The sequence below is a fragment of the Aedes albopictus genome, chromosome 2 (genome assembly GCF_035046485.1).
Source record: "Aedes albopictus strain Foshan chromosome 2, AalbF5, whole genome shotgun sequence".
In the NCBI taxonomy this organism is placed as follows: Eukaryota; Metazoa; Arthropoda; class Insecta; order Diptera; family Culicidae; genus Aedes; species Aedes albopictus.
In genome coordinates, this window is record NC_085137.1 from 392277262 (window position 1) to 392293810 (window position 16549).

A 16549-nucleotide genomic window follows, 5' to 3' on the forward strand; every position below is an offset into this window, starting at 1 on the left:
TATTTTTTTTTTCATTTAGGTTTAGTACAATAATTCGTAAAATATATTCAGGAAAACATTTGATGAGTGTATTTATATGCAACAGTGCTGAAAACGTCACTTCGATATAACTTCATTCAATGATCCACAATTAATTTCAGAAGCTGAACCTGAAAATATGGAATATGATAAAATATGAAGTATGATATCCTTTGGAATTAGATAATATAAGATACGATGCGCGCAACTGGCAACTCAGACTTCAGTATTTTTATTTTATATTCGAAGGTTCAACATCTTATAAAAATCCCTGTAAAAATATCTTTTGATTGATTTTTACGGCAGTGTTGCCAAGTATGCTAGTATTTCGCGGAAACGCAAACAATAGGTGTGGGATACTTAGTATTGCGTTTACTCTTACTGTGAACATCACCCCTATGAGGGGATCGCAGAATAATAGATCATGTCGTTTATCGTCCCGGGCAGAGAAGTTAAGAACAGTGTTGCGTATTGTGTTGTCTATTGATGTGATCAAGGATGGTTACACTCACTTGGAAAGAGTTACAGTCACTTGCAGTTTTCTCAACTCAGAAGCGTGCAATCAAGAAACGATGTATGGACGACTTTTACCTTGTGATTTCGTCTAAAACTTTGCCGAATAGAGTAGAGGTCGCACACGCATACCGAAGTCGTGAAGGAGCTGCGAAGGCAACTCTCCACGAGGTGAATGTAAATAACACTCACCTCGTGGAGAGTCGCTGTCACAGCTCTGTCACGACCTTGGGATTCGTGTGCGACCCCTATTCTATTCGGCAAAGTTTTAGACAAAATCACAAGGCAAAAGTCGTCCATACATCGCTTCTCGATTGCAAGCTTCTGAGATGAGAAAATAGCAAGTGAATGTAACTCGTTGCAAGTGAGTGTTCCCATCCCTGGATGTGATTGCATATGCTATGAGTTTTTGTTTGTTCATCGTGGCGAAGAATGAACTAAAATTTCTGAGTGAAATGGATTAGTGGCGTTTGCTCCCTAGAGGGGTGATAGGCTTTTTTTGCATGAAAAAGAGATCGGTTGTACGCGAAGGTTAATTCCGATAAATCAAATCGATTGTTCGATCAATTATAGGTGACTCGCAGATCGACCATGTATAGTATCATATTAAGGATCGGTATATTCGCCTCACTCCATTCATATTCCCTCCTTTGCCGTCCCGAGTAGAGGAAAAGAGCTCAATAATAGCATATTTTGATATAGAGATCAAAAAGTCATATGGGTTTGTTTGACATAAGAGATAAAAGATCTAAAAATAAAATCAAAAATTTACTCCTGGAACATCATCATCAAATCATATTTAGATTTTGTAAGATCTAACCAATAGCAGCGAGCTATTTGTATGATCTTGAAATATCAATTTTTGATATTGTTCAGATGTTCCAGGAACATTGGCGAACAATGGCGAATGGTGAAGAATGCTGGTGAGTGATCGAAGTGGCTGCTGTCGTCGCTGATAAGCAAACACACAAACTAAAGCGACAATCGTTCGCTGCGATTAACCATGGAGTAGCAATCATGAATTGTGTTGCCACCTATGCTGATACTCATGCAGTGTTGCCAGATGTGCTCGATATGTATAAAAACAGAAATCATTTATGAAATTTCAAATAACTCAACGTACATATGTTCAGATGGGTAAATTATTGGTTAAATTGGGAAAAAATCCACAGCTCAGGTGAGATTTGAACTCACAGCCCTTATTCGCTAGACAAGTGCTTTACCAACTAAGCTACCGAGCCAATTAATGACCCGGCAACCTAGTTGTCATAAGGTTCAATTCTAATCTCATCGATCTATATCATCTTCCCCTAAACCGCAAATATAACCATCTCTGTTGTACATATGTACGAAGAGCTCTGTTGTACATATGTAACAAATCGCTTTCGCTCTTCGTACATATGTACAACAGAGATGGTTATATTTACGGTTTAGGGGAAGATTATATAAATCGATGAGATTAGAATTGAACCTTATGACAACTAGGTTGCCGGGTCATTAATTGGCTCGGTAGCTTAGTTGGTAAAGCACTTGTCTAGCGAATAAGGGTCGTGAGTTCAAATCTCACCTGAGCTGTGGATTTTTTCCCAATTTAATCAATAATTTACCCATCTGTACATATGTACGTTGAGTTATTTGAAATTTCATAATTGACCACACGGATTGGTATTACCGAAAATTTGCACTTTGAGTGAGTAGAAATCATTTGTATTTATTTTGTGTTATCTATTTACGAAAGCTTTCATGTATATTAGATGTTTACAATAAAAATGACAAGTGTGGCAACCCTTCCATCTACAACATCGTTGAAATGAATAAAATGACAATTGAAATGAATTTCACAATAGATACATTTTATATTTTACCAATTTATCCTCATCTTTTCCAATAAACCAATTTTTTTATTGCTAACTATCAAACTAATAATAACTGCCAATTATCCAGTCATTTTGTCAGATAGGACCATATACAAGAAAACACAAACCAACAGACGTAAAATTGGAGAAATTTTCGTCGACCACAATTTTAACGATTTTTTTTAAACCTTCATTGTTGTAGCTTTCACAACAAGAGGTGTGCGCATCGATTGGCGTTTCACACTAGTGCCTTCTGTTGACGATATTACACAATGCTGTACATTGTGAAAAATTTCCGCCAGTTGATGGTAGTGTGAACTAGGCGATGGATTTTCACGAAAATTATTCTAGGTGTTATATCTGTTTGTCTGTGAAGAAAAGGTCAACAACAATGTCGTAAGAGAAGATGTGTATTGTTTTTATCTTGCTCGCACATCTTGCAGCACACATGGTGCGATTTTTCAGAATAACCTGTACATTGTCAAACACTTGAAGGTTAGGTTTTATGTTATGATAAAAAAGGTAAACTGGCAACACTGTCACAGTTTTTAAATCCTTTTAATACTCGATATGGTTCAAATCAGCACAAAACGTCTTTATATGGCATGGAACAATGTTTTTTACGAAATATAGAAACTGCACCAGATTTTATATGATAGTTTATGTGAAAAATAAATGAATATTTTTTCTTAAAAACGCTATATCTCAGGAACGACGCAAATAACTTTGGGGAATTAAGCTTTTTCGATCGAAAAACGTCTGATAAACACGATGGAATAAAAAATTCAAATCAAAATATACGTATTTTGAGAAATATCGATTTTTAGTTTTGAAATAGAAAAATATGATATCTGGCAACACTGTATCGAAAAATAATATTTTTTTCTGGACTCCCTGAACAATTTCCTTTAAAAAAGCCGAAGGTCGAAAATATGTTTGTGCAATCGTTTCAAGGATAAAAATAAAAGAAAAAGGGATAATTTTCATATCGGCCAAAACGAGGATGCTGCCACGGGCTGAGGGGTGATCCGATCGACACCAAAATTTGGATTTTTTCTTTTACCATCTAAACAAATGTTTCAGCCAAATTTGGTTCAAATCCGTGATGGTCGGTTGCAAGCGGTCGGTCACTTGGCGCGGAATGACCCATATAGGGAGTGAAGAATGCATTCAACAGTGCCAGCTGGGCCGCCATCGAGTGCGCCATGCACCATCAAGAAGTCCCGGATAGCCTATGCCGAGACTGGAGAACTACTTTCAGAATAGGGTGCAAATATATGGCAACATTGAAGGCGAGAGGAGCTACAATATCACCACGGGGTTACGTAGGTTTTGTTGTGTAGGGTGCCTGTACCAGTTATCGCACTACCTAAGCAATACTATTTCTACAAAAATAAGAAGAAGACCGACGAATGTCATCGATATGTCTATTGATAGATTAGTTTTCATACATTACAGGAAAAATATAGAAACCGAGCCAAAACTACTTTCAGTATTTATGTTGGCTTATCTATCCAACCAAGTTTGGGAAGACGTTCGGATCGCTTGCACACTTGAAACACTTCGAATACTTTCAACCGTTTATTCACGATAACAATTCTCGCGCACTCTCGCAATAGGATACTTCCTTTGCCTTCTCCAATGTAAGAACTGCCCGTGCACTTTCTTAGGTTCCCTTATATAGCTCATCTACCCGTACATTGGAGAAGGCAAACTGGCTGAAGTGACAATGGTTCACAAAATAATCAGTTGCTTCATAATAATTCTAACAATCGGCCATCCTGACCGTCATTCGACCCGAATGACGTCTTCGCTATCGCTACCCTCATTTATTTCATCATCGCTATCTTCTTCTAAGGGAATGAATCTCTTCATGAACTCGGCACAAGTGGATGTACGATTGGGTCCTTCATGGTTACCTACTTTCTCTACATCATAACGATCATTTCTCTTCTTCTTAATCACACGGTATGGTCCTAAAAATTTCTTTGCTATTTTAAGATGTGTTCCAAATTGAGTTCGATTGATTGCTACTAAATCTCCAATATCGTAATCATTTGATTCTTTTCTAGTTTGATCAAATTGTTTTTTCATCTTCGTTTGTGCTTGTTGGATATTTTTTCTCGCTTCTTCTCTAATCTCATCTCTCGATTCTTCGAAAAGGTTTATCCATTCTTGCTCTACCGCTTCTGCTAGTTTCACATCCTCACGTGACCTCATTTTCGTACCAAATAACAATTCAAAAGGAGTTCTGCCAATACTTCTCTGTAAAGTGTTGTTCAAAAATCTTTGCAAATCGCCTACATACTTATACCAAGATTCTGGATTATCAATGGCAAGTTTTGCCAACGCTGGAACTATCACACCATGAATTCTTTCTACCTGGCCGTTGCCACGAGGTACTCCCGTTGTTATTAGTAAATGCTCAATTCCTTCTGTTTCACAATACGACTCAAAAACTGTTGAAGTAAAAGCTGCACCTCTGTCAGATATAATTCTCTTTGGACTACCAAAAACACTCTTTTGTAAATCGAGTTTCTTCAAGACTTCATCTGCTGTTGTTGATTTTACTGGATAAATCCATACAAATTTACTAAAAGCATCTATGACAGTGAATATGTAGCGATATTGTTTGTTCGACGCAGTTAAAGGACCCAAATGATCGATATGATAAGTTGTAAGTGGAATGTCATCTTTGGGAATTGGATACAAAAATCCTTCCTTTTTTCCTGCTTTCCTGCTAAAATACAGGAAACACAACTCTTCACGAACCTATCTAATTTGGCTGACAAATCATCAATCCAGTATTCTCTCATAATAAGCTCACTCATTTTTCTTGTGGAAAAGTGTCCTTGTTCATGAATCTGTCGAATAACAGCGTTTTGCATCAATCTCGGTACCACTAAAAGCTTTCCTCCTGCATGACTTTTATACAAAATTCCATGATCCAAAAAATAATCGCCATAATTTCCTACTGCCAGAGCCTGAATTATTGCAGCAAGTTTTTCGTCTCTCTTTTGACAAGCTTTGATTTGCTCTATAAAATTGCTTTGTAATAATAACACAACTGGATTACGACTAAGTGCATCAACGTGTTTCATACGCTCTCCAGGACGATGTTCTAATGTGTACTCATACTCTTCTAACAAAAGCGCCCACCCTGCAATTCTTGGAGAAATATCTCGTTTTTCCATTGTCATTTTAAATGCAGCACAATCCGTAACAATCGAGAAAGGAACACCAAGTAAGTAAACTCTAAATTTTTTCAGTGCAGATACTATTGCAAGGACTTCTAACTCATAACTAGGATATTTTGATTCAGCAGAGGACGTTTTTTTACTATAATAATAAATTGGATGAAAATTGTTTTCACTAGAAGACTTTTGAAGTAAAATAGCTCCGTATCCTTTTTTACAAGCATCTGTGTGTAACTCTGTTTGTGCATATGGACTATACAGTTTCAACGTAGGCTCATTACATAACGCATCTTTGAGCTTTTTTACGGCCTCTCTTTCCTTTGGACCAAATGAAAATACCATTTCTTTTCGTAATAAATCGGTAAGTGGTTTGGCAATAATTGAATATCCTTCTACAAACTTTCGAAAATAGCCAGTTAGCCCCAAAAATTGTTGAATCTCCTTGAAATTTGTGGGTTCTCGAAAATTATACACAGCTAAAGTTTTATCTGGAGTTGGGCGAATCACACCATTATCAATTACATGCCCCAAATGTTCAATTTTTGTCTTTAGTAGTTGACATTTCTTCCATTTTATTTTCAAACCATGTTTCGCCGCTATCTCTAAAACCATTTTTAATCTCTCCAAAGCCTCCTTTTCATCTTTCGCAAGAATAAGCAAATCATCAATGTAAATAATTACAATTTTTCTCTCTATAAGCTCTCGAAAGATATCGTTAATAAAACGCTGAAATACTGTTGGTGAAATACTCAACCCAAACGGAGTTTTAAGGAACTCGTATTGTCCGCAAGGAGTGACAAAAGCCGTAAATTTTATGCTCGCCTCATCTGCTGGAACGTGAAAAAATCCATTCTCAAGATCTAATGTTGAAAATACTCTCGCGGAATGAAGATCATCTATTATATCCTCTATCAATAGTATTGGAAAATGATCCCGCACGATCAATTTGTTGAGTTTTCTGTAATCAACGCACAGACGCCTGGTCCCATCCTTTTTGTGCGCTAAAACAATTGGGCTGCTGTATTCAGAAGTACTCGACCTGATAATTCCCTCTTCCAACCAATTGGCTATCTGTTCATCCACTATCTGTTTTTCTAGGGGAGCTAGTCTTCGTGGTAACTGCTGTATGGGTGAATCATTTTTTAATACAATTTTCAATTTTACTCTTGTCTCTGCGTTTTGATGTGGAGTGTAATTTTCAATTAAATTTTTAACTTTATCGCAAATCTCAACGTCGTTGATATGCTTCAACGGGTCATCTTGAATCTCATCTGTTGTGATTCTCAAAGCAAAATTTTCCTCTTTAGGATGAAATTTAGCACCCTCAGCCGTGACACTGACGTCACCGTACATCAATAAATTCCTCCCAATTATCACACTCTGCGGCATATCTACTTCGGCGAGAATATCAAAAACTATGCAGAGAGGAGTGTGCTCTATTTGTACGTCGACCCGAGCTGTACCCAAAGTCCAAATAGTGCCATTCAGCGTTGTTAGTCTCTTCTTCTCAGTTTCATCAACTATCAGATTTAATTTATTAGCCCAATCCTCTCGCAACAGAGACACATCAGCCCCAGAATCGAAGAATGCTTCTACAAGGCAGTCGTTTAAAATAACAGTCATGTAAGTCCCCTTCGAAACCGTTGAGGATTTACAAACATTAACTTGTCTTTCGCCAAACCTTCTAGGGCATTCCCTCGCTAAATGACCAACTTTACCACTATTAAATCTGTTTGGCGATCTTGGTTTATAAACACCCTCCGAACGAGAATTCCCGTACCTCTTTTCTGTATTAGTAGGTGTCAATCGACTATCCCTATTATACTTGCTATCTTTAATTCCCTGATAAATCCGTAATTTGTCTCTGAATGCGCTTACCGAATTTGCTCCATAAAGCAGCATCTTATCCGGGCCATTATCATTGATTCCGTTTATCGTGTAGGTAATAATCGACTCGGAATCAATTTGTGCCTTTGCGCCAATCTCTCTCATTACCAAAAAGTATTCGAGAACATTTTCACCCAAGTGCCTTTTTCGTGCTCTGAGTCTCTCATGAACTAAAGCGCTATTTTCTCTATGCGCAAACTCATCGATCAAAAAATCTCCGAGAGACCACCAATTGGTAACGTGGTGAGCACTATTGAGTGACATCTTCGCCAAACCGACCAACTTGCGCTTCGCCACAACAAATTTACGCAAATCAGTTAGACCGATCGTTTCAGCCATCTCTTCGAAATCATAGATCCATTTGTGCACTGGGTAATGATCGGTACCAGAAAATTCAGAAAAGGCAGATTCAACTTCACTTACCGTCAAACGATGATCAGAGCCTTCGTAACAATTGTCACGCGATGTCCTGTAGCGCATTTCCGCGGTTGGCCAAGTGTTTCGCACACCACCGACGGACCTTTCCGGCACATTACAATTTCTAGCGGTGGAGTAATCGTTGAACATACTATGCGGTGCACTAAATTGAATGGAATTGCCTTCGTTATCGTTCCTGATAAGATGAGGTAGATGAGGTGGGATTAAGGGAGGAGGTTGAAGATATTGCTGATGGGACGGAGGTGCTCCGTTCCCATATGGTGGTAAATTTGCCATCACTATGGTTCGCAAATTTGCGAGCACAATTGTTCACTACAATGCGAATTATTTGCACTTCTTCTTCGAGTCCACTGGTTCGGTCCGCTTTGACCAGCTAACAATTTATTTTGGCGCCACACACAAAGTAGGCTGTTTGCACAGCTGAGCGCGTACTTTTTGAAAACGCACTTTCGTGCGCTTTGACACGTTGATGAAAGAGAAAAAAAAATCAAATAGTTCACTCGTTGCCTATATTTTAGTTCACTTTTAATTCAAATTTTCACTTAAAGCTAAATTTCAAATTCAATGTTCTAATTCAAACTAATCACTAAGTTTCTATAACTAAACTCTATTTACACTTTTCTTCACTTATTCTCAATCTTCTCGTGCCCTTCGACACACTTGCGATTCCGACACTTCCCGGACGAGCCCCCAAATTGTTGGCTTATCTATCCAACCAAGTTTGGGAAGACGTTCGGATCGCTTGCACACTTGAAACACTTCGAATACTTTCAACCGTTTATTCACGATAACAATTCTCGCGCACTCTCGCAATAGGATACTTCCTTTGCCTTCTCCAATGTAAGAACTGCCCGTGCACTTTCTTAGGTTCCCTTATATAGCTCATCTACCCGTACATTGGAGAAGGCGAACTGGCTGAAGTGACAATGGTTCACAAAATAATCAGTTGCTTCATAATAATTCTAACATTTATTACGGCGTGTGCCAATGATAGGAACCCTGTACCAGTTATGGACATAATTGTAAATTTGGGTTCCACTTCGCACTATTTACATGCATTCCTTATGGGATTAGCCATAACTGGTACACTATGGCGAAATAGGGTGCAAAGAAGCGGAAAAGTTAAGGAAAATGAATTATTACTATCACAATTTACGCAAATTGTGAAGTTTGAATGATTGCAGCCATCTTTTCTGATCATGATCTGTTGTTCACGATTTTTTCTTCTTGATTTACATCATTAAAGGTTGAAAATCATCTATGGCGAATTTGAGGTACTATAGCCATAACTGGTACACTGAGCCTACATAAATGGATGTTAAAGTGCTTCTACAATGAATCCGTGCTCGTAGTAGCCAAACCAAAAGGATCTTTCAGAAACTTCTTAAGAGCTCATTTCAATAAAATATCTAAAAAATAAATTTCAGCTTTAAGCCGTACATACACATCGGATGCAATTTTGTTCGGTGAAGTTGGCTGTAGCCCATCAAATTCTCTTTCAAAACTTACATTTTGCCATTCTTCATGAACTGGGATGATTTTCTAGATTATCGAAGCAAAGAAAAAACGTACTTTTCTCACAAAATAAAAAAAAAATATGTCTAGCTAGATCCCCATGAAATAACCAAATCAACTTCAAAGCAAAACGAACGACGTAGCATTGATTCTAAACTTAGCGATTCTTCTCAAACAGAATAAACCAATAATGGAACACGACAGCCAGTTTGTCCCTGTTCGCGCTTGCAATGCATCAGCATTAATTTGTCAACCAGTTGTCAACGGACCACGTGAGGACACAATAGTGTCTTGGGAGAGACCTGTCATTTGCGTTGATACCAACCAAGTTTTCTTATTCTTTATTTTCGGAGCATCCCTACTGATACATTGCCTGCTTCTCAGCTTAGTAGTAGAAGTTTGTTAAGGGCATCTCATCATTTGAGCCTCATAAGATATTGTAAGAAAACTTGTTCACAAAAAGATCCTGGAAAACCCAGAAACGAGCCCAGAATGCCCTCAGCATTGTCTTACTGTATAGCTCCACGCTTACCAACTGAGCCAAATAAATATCTTTAACCAAACCCCCCCCCCCCCTCTTCATAGATCGGTTTCGCCTGCACATCGAGTAAACTCAAAATTCTAGAAGACAAAAATTATAATTAAAATGTGTAGCTAATTGCGAACCGGCCATCGAAAGAAATCTCAGTCAGGATCCTTCTGAGTGAACGAAAAGTGAAAAAGCATCACCAATCACCACTCCACTCGCTATCGTCACGTCGCGTCGTCGGGTCGGGTCGAGTCGAGTACCTCCGAAATTTCCGGACTGCAACGCGTCATGTCAATAAACAATTAATCAAGCTCCTGAACTGAACACGTGGACTGGTGCCAACTTTTGTTGACATGTTTTTTCGCTTCTCTTCGAAGCAAAGTGCCGCAGTACAGATGGGTTCTGAAGATAGTGGAGAATCAATATGTTGAAGCCCAACTTAATTGTGTTTGACAGCCCGAAAAGTTTCGTAAGAAAGGAAGGAAGAAATATTAGTTCATATCACTTCCTACCTTTGGATATTCACACTGTTCAAAGGACATTGTGTGAAACCAGATTTTTTTTCAAATGGAAAATCCAATAACGCCATCAGAAATAAACTGTTACAAGTAAATCGATCACTACTGTAGTAGCTAAGCTGGTCTGGTCATATTAGCAATTGACGCAGGGGTACACGGTTCTGAGTAAATCGAGGGATGTCCACCACTACTCGCGCCAATGACGCCGATTGGCGCGAAAAGATTGATCGCACCTTACCTAAGAGTGCTGACAGCAATGCTATGTTCGGGTAGATTCGACTTTAAATAAAAATTGTGTAAAATAACTTTGAAAACTGAGGTTAAACTGGTGTCACGAGAGTCCAAATTGATAAATTTAAGTTTTGTTTGAAACATCCATGATTCAGAGGGATGATAAATGTCTCAGAAAACGAAAAGTTAAGAGCGCCAGTCCGCGCTCCATAAACAGCCGATGTATCAGGTTTCCCCAAAACTTATGTGATACGGAAACGAATTTCCCAAACAAATCATAAGTCGAAAAAGCAGTCAAAAGTCTCGTGATAAATTTCCGACATCGTCCTGAACCACGCTTGGGCGTCATCCCTAACAGGTGTCAAGTCAATGATGCGCGCTATGGTGCTGTGGTAAGCGACCTACTGTACTCCCTGTAACCACCTCCACGTTGGTGGCGATCGCCACGCCTGTGACGGGTGTCACTGAAATATTTTCTCCAAACGTATATCTACCGGGTATTAAAAATAATAAATTTGGCACAAGTGGTTCCTAATCGACGGGTCGTGGTTCACTCAGTGGCTATGCTCAGTTTGACAGTTTCTAGACAACCCTCTCATCAATTACGAATCGTTCCAAAGGATTACAAAATCTATCGTCTAATGCCTCCCCCACCGGGAACCTCTGTCATCAAACAGCAATCCCCTCACGCGATGTAGTCGCCATCGTCGTCGTCCCATCGAATCAAAACCCATGTCCAGGGATATTTTCATTCGTCCCGTCGCATCGCCAGCCGATGTCTCGATATTCGTAAATAACCCCGACCAAACAGCTGCATCTATTCGGAGCCAATTTCTGGCATCCCCCGCACTCACTTCGCTGTGCACTCCACCATTTTTACATACATATTCCGAAGCCGTTTCTTAAACATTGATCACTGACTGGCTAGTGGCTATCTGCCGTAGGTAGTTACACGGATGCGGTTCCTATTGGATCCTAGTGGATAAGTTGGGCAGGGGTTTTCAATCTGTTTCAAGTGGTTCGCTAAAACTCTTTTTTATGCTTATTTTAACCCTCCTTTGGCGTTATGGTAATTTTTTACCCAAACCGTACACTACGTCAGCGAGCTTCTCTCAACGTGATGCAAAAGGTAGGAATGCAGATTAAATTTATGCAACTATTAATACCCTGCATTAAAATTTCAAGGGGTTTCAATGGATCTAAGGAGGGATTTCAGGGGAGTTTTAGGAGGTCTCAAGGACATTTCAGTATGTCTCAAGAGGTTTCATGAAAGTTTTAGTGGTGTTTCAGGGAATGATTCAGGGGCATCCATCAGTTGAGAATTTTCAAAATTCACGTTGATTTCTCTGGTGTATACATGCAAGGAATCGCTTCTCATTTGAAGAGAGCTTTGGTTGATTGAAATCGTTTTAAACATGAATAGAAGCAAAAAATGACTGAAGAAAAGAACGCCTTTGAAAGCCCCTGAAACACTCCTGGAAGCCCATGGGACACTTTCAACCTAATGTAACGCCCTTGAAACCCCCTGGATCGCTCATGAACCCTTTGGAGCATCCCCTTCAACACTCTGAATCTCTTTGGAACACTCCTGGATCCTGGAACGCCCTTGAAACCCCTGAAAACCCCTAGAACCTTTCTGAAGCCCTCTGGAACACTCCCGGAATATCCATGGAACGCCCCTGAAACTCCTTGATATGCACGATTAGGTAAAGTGAAAAAAAAAATTGGCAGTTTTACTAAAAGCTTTGTAGGTTATAACAGTGTACAACATTTGAATCATTGAAGCAAAATGATGATGCGTGATAAAAGTTGTTTTTAATGTAATAACAGCGATAAAGTGATTGTAAACAATGTTAAACTGTAACGGACATTCTTCCAGTTATTGTAACTATTGTGTGACTTTGATACTTGTGGTCGATTTGCCAGCTAATATTATTTTGTAACAGCAATTTCCTAAAATTAATCTTAAGATATTGTGCAGTTTTCGTGTCATCAGCGGTACAAAGTTTTCAATCCCTTTTTTACGTTAAATTTGTATAAGTATGTTATTTACGGCCGTACCCGTGTGTAGTAGTAGCGGTTCAGTGTGATTTCGGAGACGAGGCCAGTTAGTGGAAGATGTTGCAGCACATACGCACTGGACACTTCGAAGGATGTTAATTGGTGAGCTCGTTCTATTTTTTCATAATAATTATTGCAAAAGAATGCATAAAATTCTGCTCTGGTTTTTGTGTATTTATCTAACAAATATTGAAAAGTTCGTCACGTCATGTGTCGGCGCTAGTTCCCAATGCACTTTTAGTTGATAATAAATATGTTCTTTCATTTTTTGCATGTACACAAAAATTTGAATGGTTCGTCATCTTCGGACATTCGTAATATTTCAGTCAAAATGAATAAATGTTTGACTCAAATAAAGTTTTCATGAATCACATCGCTTACCAAAGTGAATCCAAATCATGTGACTCTCCCCCTCCCCACTAATAAAAACTCCTTACCGTGACAGTCGTGGAGAAGATAAGGTGATCTCGGTCTCTACTAGCAACGTACGTCACACTAACATTCCTTCCCTTCCTCGATGACCGTAAGGACGTGGCCGGCGCTGTTATCGACTAATAAAGTTCGGAATTCTCGAACTGTGCACATTGAGAGCGGTAGCTACTCCCAAGCTCCGTTTGTTTGTGCTCATGCTCATGCTCATGTTTCAGGGAATGATTCAGGGGTATTTCTGGAGGTCTATTTGAGATGCTGGGACATTACAGGAAGTTTTAGGGGTTCTGACGGACGTCTAAGGTGGCTTCAGCAGAGTACCAGGGGATCTCGGAGTGTTACAGGGTGTATCAGAGAGTTTCAGAGTCATTCAGTCAGGGAACTGAAATGGTCTTCTTGTTTCCTTATCCTGCATTGAAACTATGCTGACTGTGTTGAACGATTGAGCAGTACGCTTATGCCGATGTTGTGCTGGTTACGGACGCATCGTATTGGTGAAATTTGGCTGCAATTTACTTGTATTCAGTGGAGTTGCAGTATGCATCATAGTTGCCCAAGGTATTGCCAGCAAATCCACCAGGTATTTCTAAAGAATTTTCCTCTAGCAATTCCTACAGGAAAATCTTCGAGGGAAATGTAAAGAAATTCTACTAGGAATGTCTACAGAGGCGAATTTGAGAAATCCTCCAGAACCTGTTCAGGAATTCTGTAAGAAAATTTAGAACATCCTTCAGGATTTTTTTTTTTTCAGAAAATCCTCCTCGGATTCCTTAAGAAATTTCTTTGAAATCGTCTTCCATGGATTGCTTATGAAAAGACAATGTTTTTTTTCTCAGAATTTCCTATGGAGCATCTTCCAGAAATTTCTACAAGAATTCCTCTTACAGAGTTTCCTCAAAAGATCCTCCATGGATACTTTCAAAATCTTTCAGAAATCCGTACGAGAATTCGTTCAAGTAATCATGCACGGATTCCTTAGGAAAAATCTAAAGTTCAGCCTTTTTCAAGAACATGCACCAAGAATTTCTTTACAAAATATTCTACAGACTCCTTCTGAGTTTTTTTTTCTGAAGTTCTACTAAGGACTCTTTTAAGTTCTACCAAGGACTCTTTTAAGACATCTTCCTTAGATTTCTTTCAAAATTACACCAAAGATTCCCATAAAAATTACTATAAGAATTTTGTCTTGTCATCTACCAAAGTTTTTTCTTCGGAAACTCCTCCAATGGTTTCCAATTTCCAGGGATTTTAAAGATGTTTTTCCAGCGTCTTCTTCAAGCATTGGCTAAAGAAGTTTCATTTGAAATTCTACTAACATGATTTCCATGGATTCTTCCTAAAATTCAACTAGGGATTTCTTTTTATTTTTTCCAAAGTTTTAAACAAATTTCGGAAATTTATACTGGGATTCTTTCAAAGAAAAACTTCCGAAGACTACTTCAGAAATTAGTGCAGCCATTTCTTCAAGAAGACCACCAGAGATTTGTTCAGGAATTACTCCGGAAATTTTCATGAAAATTCTCGCAAGAATGTGTTCACAAATTTCTCAAGAGATTCTTTGATTATTAATTTCAGTGGTTCGGGCAAGAATTCCTCCTATGTATTGCTGTATGAGTTCTTGCAGAGATGTATTTTCCCAGAAATTTCTCCAACATTTCCTCCAAGAAAATCCCGATGAATTTCTTCACGGTTTCTGTGAGGAATTTTGTTTAGAAATATTTTCTATCAATTTCTACAGAAATTCTTGAGGAAAGTGTGTGTTTTTAGGGAACTTTACAAAAGTTGCTCTAGACGTTTCTCTAGATATTTCTGCAGGAACTCCTTTAGGAATACGTACACAGATTGCTCCAGCAATAGCATCCGAATTTTATCAAAGGATTTCTTCGAGATCTTGCCTAAAAAATCCCCTAGAAACATTTCCATGAATTACTCCAATGATTTCTCATGAAATTTCTCTAGAAAAGTCTACCGCAATTCTTCCGGGGACTCCTTCAAGAATTTCCCTGGAATTCCTTTAGAATCTCTTGATATTCATCCAAAAGTACACACTTAATTTGGAATACCGTTTTCGGTAAACTTTTGACGAATATAGAACAGATGTATACAGCTATACTGCATTGTTTACCTTTTGCAGCAAGTTTTGACAGTTGGTGTACTGAGCTTCAGTAAAATCGAAGCTACCGAAATAGTTCTGCTGTTCTATTTTCGTCAAAAAAGTGCTGAACAGGCAATTCAGGATTGTGTTTATGCTTCCTGCAATTTCTACAAAGATTCTGCTGAAGTTTAATTCAGAAATTCCTGCTCGGATTTCTTCCAAAGTATCTCCAGAAACTTCTTCAGAAATTTAGGAATCAAAAGTTAATTCATAGAGTTCCCATTCCGTGGAAAATTTCTTCAGAGATTCTTGCAGAAGTTCTTATAAGGATTTTTATAATTGCTCCTGCGGTTTCGTCAAAAACATCTCCTGTGATTTTGGAGAAATTACTGGAAGAATGTTTGATAGAATCCCTGAAGAATTCCTTTGAAAAAAACTGTTGATTATACCTTTGGAGCTTCCGAGAAGCAATCCTTAAAAAAATTCTTGTGGTCTTTCTGGACCAAAAATCTTCAAACATTTTCTGAAGTTATATCTGGAGGAATGGAATAATTTCTAAATATACCTGCTTAGCTATTGTTAAGCCCGTAAAATCGTTGAATTCCTCGACTAAAACCCTTTGTTTAGTTTTGAACACCCCAACCAATTGTATATCTTTTGTTACCATTATCGCTATGAGTTTGATCTGAATAAATGATTTCTTCATACATAGGGTCTTGTACCATTTGGGCAGGTGTACCTATTTTGGGCACTTGTCGCTATAACCAAGTCAATTTCAAACCGATTGGTTTGAAATTTCATCCAGAGTTAGGCACGTACAGTATCTAACTCTGTACAAAAATTCAAATCAATCGGTTTGAAATTGACTTAGTTATAGCGACAAGTGCCCAAAATAGGTTCACCTGCCCAAATGGTACAAGACCCTATATGAAATAAATTCCCCTACCTTTGGTCACTATTACAACTACCAAGAAATAGTATAGTCAAATTGTATTCTACTGAAAGTGGACATAAACCTTTTGTTATTAGTTCATGCATTGTATACGAAACATATAAAAGTCCAAGTAACTATCAGTACTAGAAGACATTATCAGAAGGCATTAAAAGACAGTAAAAGAAGCGTCGTTACACCAATCAGTCGTTATACCAGTGAATCTTATCCGAAATATGTTCTGATGATATCAGATAGTTCAAATGTACAAGTGTACTAGATACCGTAATATACCATGAAACGCCACCAGTAATCACAGCCAAATGGACTT